Source organism: Oncorhynchus gorbuscha, linkage group LG16 (assembly GCF_021184085.1).
Source record: "Oncorhynchus gorbuscha isolate QuinsamMale2020 ecotype Even-year linkage group LG16, OgorEven_v1.0, whole genome shotgun sequence".
NCBI classification, from domain to species: Eukaryota; Metazoa; Chordata; class Actinopteri; order Salmoniformes; family Salmonidae; genus Oncorhynchus; species Oncorhynchus gorbuscha.
The window spans coordinates 36,399,968-36,411,689 of record NC_060188.1 but is presented as its reverse complement, the minus strand read 5'-3'; positions in this window follow the sequence as shown (position 1 = coordinate 36,411,689).

The window sequence follows — 11,722 nt, the reverse complement described above, 5'->3', positions numbered from 1 at the left end:
GTAGGGTTTAACTGAGCTGGGCTTGTGTCATTGATATGTCATTTTCTCAATGCAGCCTTATAATGCCGTGGAAGAATCCAGGAACACAAATCATTTGGTTGGATCCCATCCTCCTTATAAAACAAGCTTTGTTTCCAGAAAGTATCAAAATTGGCAATGAATGTTACACCCACAGAGCAGCAATAGTCTCGTAGCCAGTTATGGAGGGCTAAATGTCTGCTGGAACATTCAAGGCCACGATTTCGGGAGGGCACAGGTCCAGATTTTATTGGGCGTTTGTTGGTGTCAAGTAAAGGCCCAATCGGTTCTCAGCTGTTCTGAGCTGCCCTTCATAATGTCATTGAATCCCACATGAACTATGATAGACTTGATTTCCTGATGCTGGTTTAAAATGTTTGGGAGCAGCTTGTTGATGTCCTGTACTTGTGCTCCTGGACAGCACAACGTTTTTGATCCAGGGACTGAGACATTTCTCACCATTGAACTGCCCAATACAATGGCCAGATAATTCCTGATTCTACCTGTATTCTGTTGGAGGGGTTTCCATTAAAGAGCACCATCTGTGTTTTGTTAGAAAGGCAACTCCTTGTCCACAATTATAGCAGGTGGTGTAAAGTCATAACACATACGGTAAGCTTTTCCATCAGCAGACTATGATCAATAATGTTCAAAGCCGCACTGAAGTCTAACAAAACAGATCCCACAGTCATTTTATAATCAATTTCTCTCAGCCAATCATCAGTCATTTGTGTAAGTGTCGTGATAGTTGAACATCCTTCCTTATAAGTGTGCTGAAAGTCTGTTGTCAATTTGTTTACAGAAAAATTGCATTGTATCTGGTCAAACACTATTTTTTCCAAAAGTTTACTAAAGGTTGGTAATAGGCTGATTGATCGGCTATTTGAGCCAGTAAAGGGAGCTTTACTATTCTTTGGTAGCGGAATGACTTTAGCTTCCCTCCAGGCCTGAGGGCACACATGTTCTAGTAGGCTTAGATTGAAGATATGGCAAAAGGGAGTGGCAATATTGTTCGCTCTTATTCTCAGTAATTTTCCATCCAAGTTGTCAGACCCCGGTGGCATGTCACTATTGATAGACAACAATCATTTTTTCACCTCTTCCACACTCACTTTAAGGAATTCAAAATGACAATGCTTGTCTTTTTTAATGAACTATACTTCGATGTGTAGTGTCAACGTTGGTTGCTGGCATGTCATGCCTAAAGCTGCTAATCTTGCCAATGAATAAATACTTAAAGTAATTGGCAATATCAGTGGGTTTTGTGATGAATGAGCCATCTTGCCCATCGTTGGAGGTTCCGGACTGTGGCCCGTCGTTGAAGGTTCCGGACTGTGGCCCGTCGTTGGAGGTCCCAGTCTGTGAACTGTCGCCGGATGCTCTGGATTGGGTACTGTCGCCGGAAGCTCCGGACTGGGCACTGTCACTGGGTACTGTCGCCGGACACTCCGGACTGGGCACTGTCGCCGGATGCCCCGGACTGGATACTGTCGCAGGATGCTCTGGACTGGATACTGTTGCCGGACGCTCCGGACTGGATACTGTCACCAGACGCTCCGGACTGGATACTGTCGCCGGATGCTCCGGACTGGATACTGTCGCCGGATGCTCTGGACTGGATACTGTAGCCGGACGCTCTGGACTGGGTACTGTCGCCGGATGCTCTGGACTGGGCACTGTCGCTGGATGCTCTGGACTAGGTACTGTCGCCGGATGCTCTGGACTGGATACTGTCGCCGGATGCTCTGGACTGGATACTGTCGCCGGATGCTCTGGACTGGGTACTGTCGTCGGATGCTCCGGACTGGGTACTGTCGCCGGATGCTCTGGACTGGGCACTGTCGTCGGATGCTCTGGACTGGGTACTGTCGCCGGATGCTCTGGACTGGATACTGTCGCCGGACACTCTGGACTGGGCACTGTCGCCAGACGCTCCGGACTGGGTACTGTCGCCGGATGCTCCGGACTGGGTACTGTCGCCGGATGCTCTGGACTGGATACTGTTGGCGGACGCTCTGGACTGGGTACTGTCGCCGGATGCTCTGGACTGGGCACTGTCGCCGGACGCTCCGGACTGGGTACTGTCGCCGGATGCTCTGGACTGGGCACTGTCGCCGGACGCTCCGGACTGGGTACTGTCGCCGGATGCTCTGGACTGGATACTGTTGGCGGACGCTCTGGACTGGGTACTGTCGCTGGATGCTCTGGACTGGGCACTGTCGCCGGACGCTCCGGACTGGGTACTGTCGCCGGATGCTCTGGACTGGGTACTGTTGCCGGATACTCTGTACTGCCAAGGCGCACTGTAGGCCTGGTGCGTGGTGCCGGAACTGGTGGTACCGGGTTGGGGACACGCACCTCAGGGCGAGTGCGAGGAGCAGGAACAGGGCGTACTTGACTCTGCAGGCGCACTGTAGGCCTGGTTGCGTGTTACCGGAACTGTTGGTGCCGGGTTGAGGACACGCACCTCAGGGTGAGTGCGGGGAGGACGAACAGGGCGTACTGGACCCTGGAGGCGTACTGGAGGTCTGGAGTGTAGAGCTGACTCAACCCGTCCTGGCTGGATGTTTATTTTCGCCCTGAAAATGGGCGAAATGGGCGCTGGCACAGGACGTACTGGGCTGTGTAGACTCACCGGAGACACAGTACGCAAAGCTGGCGCAGGATATCCTGGTCCAAGGAGGTACACTGAAGACCAGGAGTGCTGAGGCGGCACCCTCCTTCCTGGCTGGATGCCCATTCCAGCCCGGGCCAATGCGAGGAACTGGAATAGAGCGCACCAGGATAGAATAGAGCACTGGAGACACCGTGCGCCACACCGCATAACACGCTCCCCACAGTAAGCACGAGGAGTTGGCTCAGGTCTCCGACCTGACTCATGCAATCTCCTCATGTGCCCTACCCCAAGATTGCCTCTCTGGCTTCCGTGCCAGCCGTGTACCCTCATATTGACGCCGTTCCTCCTGTGCTATCTCCACCTGCTTCCATGCGCACTGGGTCTTCTCCCCTGCCATTACCTCCTCCCAGGTCCAGGATGTCTTCCACTCCTCTTTCTCCCGGGTCCAAGATGTCCACTCCTTTTTAGCACACTGCTTGGTCCTATTTTGGTGGGTTGTTCTGTCACAAGTCGTCATAAATAGGAGACCAAGGCGCAGCGTTGTAAGCGAACATACTTTTTTAATAGAAGAACAAACACTGAACAAAACTAACAAAACAACAAAACGAACCGTGAACCAATATGGCTAGTGCAGAACAGGCAACTAAACATAGAATAACAACCTACAAAATAACCAAAGGTATATGGCTACCTAAATATGGTTCCCAATCAGAGACAACAATAAATAGCTGCCTCTGATTGAGAACCTATCTAGGCAACCATAGACATATAAACACCTAGAATTAGAAAAATCCCTAGACATGCAAAAAACACTAGACAATACAAAAACTAAACTAACCACCCATGTCGCAAAACAAAGATAACTAAGGTCAGGGCATGACAATTCCTTTTGCCTCATCCCTCTCAACCGTACAATTTTTAATTCCTCATCAATCCACTGGGATTTAACATGTTTTACAGTCATTTTATTAACGGGCGCATGCTTATTAGTAACTGGAATAAGCAGAGTCTGGTTGCTCCTCATTACACACCACAGACCAACCAATATTCTTTACATCAACATACGAATCATGACAAAACGTATTGCTTGACCTCTTATACACTATATTAGGCCCAGCCTTTGGAACTTTGGTTCTCCTAGATATGACTACTATATTGTCATTACTACATCCGATGGGTTTGGATACTGATTTAAAGCAAATTTCTGCAGAATTAGTAAAGATGTAATCAATACATATTGATAATTTAATTCCTGTTCTTTTTGTAACTACCCTGGTAGGTTGACTGATAACCTGAACCAGGTTACAGGCAATTGAGTGGGCAGCTTGATGAAAGCCAGTCAATATTTAAATCACCCAGAAAATATACCTCCCTGTTGATATCACCTACATTATCAAGCATTTCACACGTTATCCAGATACTGACTGTTAGCACTTGGTGTTCTATAGCAGCTTCCTAAAAGTTTGCTCTTTAGGTGAGGCAGATTAACCTATAGCCATATCAGAGTAACCTACACTTACATGATCTTACATGATACCTAAAGGCTCACTTTAGCATCTGAGCGCATGCCTATCCCTCTTAGAGAGCTAACACAGTCATGTGGCGCGTAGGGCACGGGACCCAGGTAATGTCCCAAATAAACCACTGGTCAAAAATAGTGCATTGGGAATAGGGTGCCATTTGGGACTCAGCCCCAGGTTTCGAACCCATTGGTTCGCATCCCCAGGTTTCAAACCCATTCACACTGGTCGCTATTGCTGTGAGATAGGTCTATTCTGGGCTGCTCAAGGCTGTCTGGAGTTGCCAATGCCCTCTGGAGCGTCCGGGAGCTCCACTAAGCTGCAGCCAGAGCCCAATAAACTGAAATTAGTGCAGGGGTGCTAACATAAAGAGCGATGATCAAACAACTTCTATCTTTTGTACCCAACTTTGAGGCTAACTTTAGCATTAAGCATCAGGGTATTACTGCTAAAATTCACACACTCGCTAGGAAATGCTCAGTGTTTGATGTTTTTTGGTGTGTGTTGCAGTGAATATCCATTGAGGATTTTGGGTGGATTATTGGATTATTATCCTTCTGTTTTCTTCTGTGTGTGTGTGTGTGTGTGTGTGTGTGTGTGTGTGTGTGTGTGTGTGTGTGTGTGTGTGTGTGTGTGTGTGTGTGTGTGTGTGTGTGTGTGTGTGTGTGTGTGTGTGTGTGTGTGTGTGTGTGTGTGTGTGTGTGTGTGTGTGTGTGTGTTCTCCTTTGTGGTGCGTCTGTTTCAGGGAGTGGGGGAGGGGGGCTGGAGATGAAAGAATCAGAGATCAAGGAACAAGCGTGTTTGGGGTGGTGGGTCACAGGGGGCTTAACCCCTTTATCCTGTATGGGGGACTTCAGCTGTCCCCTGCCCTGACTGTCCCCTTCAATATCTGTCTGTCGTGCTACCCCCATCATCATCCAATTTTATGTATGTCTCTGTCCCCTCTCATCTCTTTCTTTCTCTCCCTTTTCTATCCCCTGTCTCTGTCCCCTCATTCATTCCTTTTTCTCTCCCATTTAGACATGTGTCAGTGTGGGACGGATTGGCCTTCCTAGTATATCCTGGTGTATCTATTCTTCACTGCCACAGCCAAACCACCATCATCCATCTACATCTAAGTATCATAAAAGTTATATTAAGATCCAACACTTCCTCTTCAGCACCTTTTTACACAAGGGCCACGCAGACGCGGCCAAGCAGAAACCTGAGACCACCACCCACTCAGACCTTGAATGTCACAGGAAAACTGGGTATCCGTGCTGTTTTTAGTGACACGTCTTCACCGTGGCGTTATGCACCGGTGTTTATTGGAGCTGAACAGCTAACAATTCTAGGATGAGAGAACGTTTTTGTAATGTTAGATGTAATGTTCCCTTAATGTTTGAGTATCCAGCTTTCCTTTAGTTAGGGGAAGAAAAACATGCAAACATTTTTATTATGTTGTGGTGTTAAAATTAGAACATTTGAACTTATCTAGAACGTGGTTACAATGTTCTCAGAATATGCAATACTAATGTTCTAGACACGTTTCATCATTTAACATTTAACATTTAAGTCATTTAGCAGACGCTCTTATCCAGAGCGACTTACAAATTGGTGCATTCACCTTATGACATCCAGTGGGACAGTCACTTAACAATAGTGCATCTAAAACTTAGGGGGGGTGGGGTGAGAGGGATTACTTATCCTATCCTAGGTATTCCTTAAAGAGGTGGGGTTTCATGGGACGTTGCAAGAACAGACAGCACCTGTTAAAGGTTTGGACACACTTACTCATTCCAGGATTTTTCTTTATTTTTTACTATTTTATACATTGTAGAATAATAGTGAAGACATCAAAACTATGAAATAACACATATGGAATCAAATAAAATACATTTTAAATAAAAAATGATTAGTCACACGCCGAATACAACAGGTGTAGACCTTACTTACTTACAAACCCCTAACCAACAACACAGTTTAAAAAATATGAATAAGAATAAGAAATAAAAGGAACAAGTAAATATGTACATGTAGGTAGAGTTATTAAAGTGACTATGCATAGATAATAACAGAGAGTAGCAGCGGTGTAAAACAGGGGAGGGGGGTGGGGGGGGGGGGCAATGCAAATAGTCCGGGTAGCCATTTGATTAGATGTTCAGTCTTATGGTTTCGGGGTAGAAGCTCTTTAGAAGCCGATTAGACCTAGACTTGTCGCTCTGGTACCGCTTGCCGTAGCAGAAAGAACAGTCTATGACTAGGGTGGCTGGAGTCTTTTTTTTTAAGGCCTTCCTCTGACACCGGCTGGTATAGAGGTCTTGGATGGCAGGAAGCTTGGCCCCAGTGATGTACTGAGCTATATGCACTACCTTCTGTAATGCCTTGCGGTCGGAGGCAGAGCAGTTGCCATACCAGGCAGTTATGCAACCAGGATGCTCTCGATGGTGCAGCTGTAGAACCTTTTGAGGATCTGAGGACCCATGCCAAATCTTTTCAGTCTCCTGAGGGGGAATAGGTTCTGTCGTGCCCTCTTTACGACTGTCTTGGTGTGCTTGGACCATGTTAGTTTGTTGGTGATGTGGACACCAAGGAACTTGAAGCTCTCAACCTGCTCCACTACAGCCCTGTCGTTGAGAATAGGGCCATGCTCGGTCCTCCTTTTCTAGTAGTCCACAATCATCTCCTTTGCCTTGAATCATGTAGTAACCAAAAAGGTGTTAAACAAATCAAAATATATTTGAGATTTGAGATTTTTCAAAGTAGCCACCCTTTGCCTTAATGACAGCTTTGCACACTCTTGGCATTCCCTCAACCAGCTTGAGGCAGTCACCTGGAATGCATTTCAATTAAAAGGTGTGCCTTGTTAAAAGTTAATTTGGGGAATTTCTTTCCTTTTTAATGCGTTTGATCCAATCAGTTGTGTTGTGAACAGGTAGGTGTGGTATACAGAAGATATACCTATTTGGTAAAAGACCAAGTCCATATTATGTCAAGAAAAGTGTAAATAAGCAAAGAGAAATGACAGTCCACCATTACTTTAAAACATGAAGTCAATACAGAACATTTCAGGAAAGTTTCTTCAAGTGCAGTCGCAAAAACCACCAAGCAGGCAACATGCTTTCACGAGGACCGCCACAGGAAAGGAAGACTCAGAGTTACCTCTGCTGCAGAAGATAAATTCATTGGAGTTACCAGCCTCAGAATTTGTAGCCCAAATAAATGCTTCAGAGTTCAACTAACAGACACAAATCTCAACATCCACTGTTCAGAGGAGACTGCATGAATCAGGCCTTCATGGTCGAATTTCTGCAAAGAAACCACTACTAAAGGACACCAATACGAAGAAGAGACTTTCTTGGTCCAAGAAATATTAGCAATGGAAATTAGACAGGCGTCCAAATTTGAGATTTTTGTTTTCCAATCACCGTGTCTTGAATTCTACGCAGAGTAAGTGACTGTCATTTATTTAGAATTCAAGGCACACTTAACCAGCATGGCTACCACAGCATTCTGCAGCAATACACCATCCCATCTGGTTTGCGTTTAGTGGGACTATCATTTGATTTTCAACAGGACAATAACCCAACACATCACCAGGCAGTGTAAGGACTATTTGACCACAATCACCTGAATTCAACCCAATTGGGATGGTTTGGGATGAGTTGGATCGCAAAGTGAAGGAAAAGTGCTCAGCATATGTGGGAACTCCTGGTTGAGAGAATACCAAGAGTGTGCAAAGCTGTCATCAACGCAAAGGGTGGCTACTTTGAGGAATCTAAAATATTTTAATTGTTTAACACTTTTTTGCTTACTACATGATTCCATATTGTCATGTTTTGTCTTAGATTGTCTTGTCATTATGCTTTCCCTTCTGTTCATTTTCCCCCTGCTGGTCTTTTTAGGTTCGTTCCCCTTTTTCTCTCTCCCTTCCTCTCTCTCTTCTCTCTATCGTTCCGTTCCTGCTCCCAGCTGTTCCTATTCCCCTAATCAATCATTTAGTCTTCCCACACCTGTTCCTTATCTTTTCCCCTGATTAGAGTCCCTATTTCTTCCCTTGTTTTCCGTTCCTGTCCTGTCGGATCCTTGTCTATTGTTCACCGTGCTGTGTCTGTGTATCGCCCTGTCGTGTCGTGTTTCCCTCAGATGCTGCGTGGAGAGCAGGTGTCTGAGTCTGCTAGGTTCAAGTGCCTTCCCGAGGCAACCTGCAGTTCTTGATCGAGTCTCCAGTCTGTTCTCGTCATTACGAGTGGAATTATTTCTTATGTTTGTAGAAATACTTTACTGGATTAAAGACTCTGTTTTCGCCAAGTCGCTTTTGGGTCCTCATTCACCTGCATGACAGAAGGATCCGACCAAAGAATGGACCCAGCGACTACAGACGTTCGTAACACTGCCGTCGAGATCCAAGGAGCCATGCTCGGCAGACACGAGCAGGAATTGTCTGCTGCTCGCCATGCCGTGGAGAACCTGTCCGCTCAGGTTTCCGACCTCTCTGGACAGTTCCAGAGTCTTCGTCTCGTGCCACCTGTTACTTCCTGGCCTGCCGAGCCTCCGGAACCTAGGGTTAATAACCCACCTTGCTACTCCGGGCAGCCCACGGAGTGCCGCTCCTTTCTCACCCAGTGTGATATTGTGTTCTCTCTCCAACCCAACACATACTCTAGCGAGAGAGCTCGGGTTGCTTACGTCATTTCACTCCTTACTGGCCGGGCTCGAGAGTGGGGCACAGCTATCTGGGAGGCAAGGGCTGATTGTTCAAACAATTACCAGAACTTTAAAGAGGAGATGATTCGGGTTTTTGACCGTTCAGTTTTTGGTAGGGAGGCTTCTAGGGCCCTGGCTTCCCTATGCCAAGGTGATCGATCCATAACGGATTACTCTATAGAGTTTCGCACTCTTGCTGCCTCTAGTGACTGGAACGAGCCGGCGCTGCTCGCTCGTTTTCTGGAGGGACTCCACGCAGTGGTCAAAGATGAGATTCTCTCTCGGGAGGTTCCCTCCAGTGTGGACTCTTTGATTGCTCTCGCCATCCGCATAGAACGACGGGTAGATCTTCGTCACCAAGCTCGTGGAAGAGAGCTCGCGTCAACGGTGTTTCCCTGCTCCGCATCGCAACCATCTCCCTCCTCTGGCTCAGAGACTGAGCCCATGCAGCTGGGAGGTATTCGCATCTCGACTAAGGAGAGGGAACGGAGGATCACCAACCGCCTGTGCCTCTATTGCGGATTTGATGGACATTTTGTCAATTCATGTCCAGTAAAGGCCAGAGCTCATCAGTAAGCGGAGGGCTACTGGTGAGCGCTACTACTCAGGTCTCTTCATCTAGATCCTGTACTACTATGTCGGTCCATCTACGCTGGACCGGTTCGGGTGCTACATGCAGTGCCTTGATTGACTCGGGGCTGAGGGTTGTTTCATGGACGAAGCATGGGCTCGGAAACATGACATTCCTTTCAGACAGTTAGACAAGCCTACGCCCATGTTTGCCTTAGATGGTAGTCATCTTCCCAGTATCAGATTTGAGACACTACCTTTAACTCTCACAGTATCTGGTAACCACAGTGAGACTATTTCTTTTTGATTTTTCGTTCACCTTTTACACCTGTTGTTTTGGGTCATCCCTGGCTAGTATGTCATAATCCTTCTATTAATTGGTCTAGTAATTCTATCCTATCCTGGAACGTTTCTTGTCATGTGAAGTGTTTAATGTCTGCCATCCCTCCCATTTCTTCTGTCCCCACTTCTCAGGAGGAACCTGGCGATTTGACAGGAGTGCCGGAGGAATATCATGATCTGCGCACGGTCTTCAGTCGGTCCCGAGCCAACTCCCTTCCTCCTCACCGGTCGTATGATTGTAGTATTGATCTCCTTCCGGGGACCACTCCCCCTCGGGGTAGACTATACTCTCTGTCGGCTCCCGAACGTAAGGCTCTCGAGGATTATTTATCTGTGTCTCTTGACGCCGGTACCATAGTGCCTTCTTCCTCTCCGGCCGGGGCGGGGTTCTTTTTTGTTAAGAAGAAGGACGGTACTCTGCGCCCCTGCGTGGATTATCGAGGGCTGAATGACATAACGGTTAAGAATCGTTATCCGCTTCCCCTTATGTCATCAGCCTTCGAGATTCTGCAGGGAGCCAGGTGCTTTACTAAGTTGGACCTTCGTAACGCTTACCATCTCGTGCGCATCAGAGAGGGGGACGAGTGGAAAACGGCGTTTAACACTCCGTTAGGGCATTTTGAGTACCGGGTTCTGCCGTTTGGTCTCGCCAATGCGCCAGCTGTTTTTCAGGCATTAGTTAATGATGTTCTGAGAGACATGCTGAACATCTTTGTTTTTGTCTATCTTGACGATATCCTGATTTTTTCCCCGTCACTCGAGATTCATGTTCAGCACGTTCGACGTGTTCTACAGCGCCTTTTAGAGAATTGTCTCTACGTGAAGGCTGAGAAGTGCTCTTTTCATGTCTCCTCCGTTACTTTTCTCGGTTCCGTTATTTCCGCTGAAGGCATTCAGATGGATTCCGCTAAGGTCCAAGCTGTCAGTGATTGGCCCGTTCCAAGGTCACGTGTCGAGTTGCAGCGCTTTTTAGGTTTCGCTAATTTCTATCGGCGTTTCATTCGTAATTTCGGTCAAGTTGCTGCCCCTCTCACAGCTCTTACTTCTGTCAAGACGTGTTTTAAGTGGTCCGGTTCCGCCCAGGGAGCTTTTGATCTTCTAAAAGAACGTTTTACGTCCGCTCCTATCCTCGTTACTCCTGACGTCACTAGACAATTCATTGTCGAGGTTGACGCTTCAGAGGTAGGCGTGGGAGCCATTCTATCCCAGCGCTTCCAGTCTGACGATAAGGTTCATCCTTGCGCTTATTTTTCTCATCGCCTGTCGCCATCTGAACGCAACTATGATGTGGGTAACCGCGAACTGCTCGCCATCCGCTTAGCCCTAGGCGAATGGCGACAGTGGTTGGAGGGGGCGACCGTTCCTTTTGTCGTTTGGACAGACCATAAGAACCTTGAGTACATCCGTTCTGCCAAACGACTTAATGCCCGTCAAGCTCGTTGGGCGTTGTTTTTCGCTCGTTTCGAGTTTGTGATTTCTTACCGTCCGGGTAGCAAAAACACCAAGCCTGATGCCTTATCCCGTCTGTTTAGTTCTTCTGTGGCTTCTACTGATCCCGAGGGGATTCTTCCTTATGGGCGTGTTGTCGGGTTGACAGTCTGGGGAATTGAAAGACAGGTTAAGCAAGCACTCACGCACACTGCGTCGCCGCGCGCTTGTCCTAGTAACCTCCTTTTCGTTCCTGTTTCCACTCATCTGGCTGTTCTTCAGTGGGCTCACTCTCCCAAGTTAGCTGGTCATCCCGGTGTTCGAGGCACTCTTGCGTCTATTCGCCAGCGCTTTTGGTGGCCGACTCAGGAGCGTGACACGCGCCGTTTCGTGGCTGCTTGTTCGGACTGCGCGCAGACTAAGTCGGGTAACTCTCCTCCTGCCGGTCGTCTCAGACCGCTCCCCATTCCTTCTCGACCATGGTCTCACATCGCCCTAGACTTCATTACCGGTCTGCCTTTGTCTGCGGGGAAGACTGTGA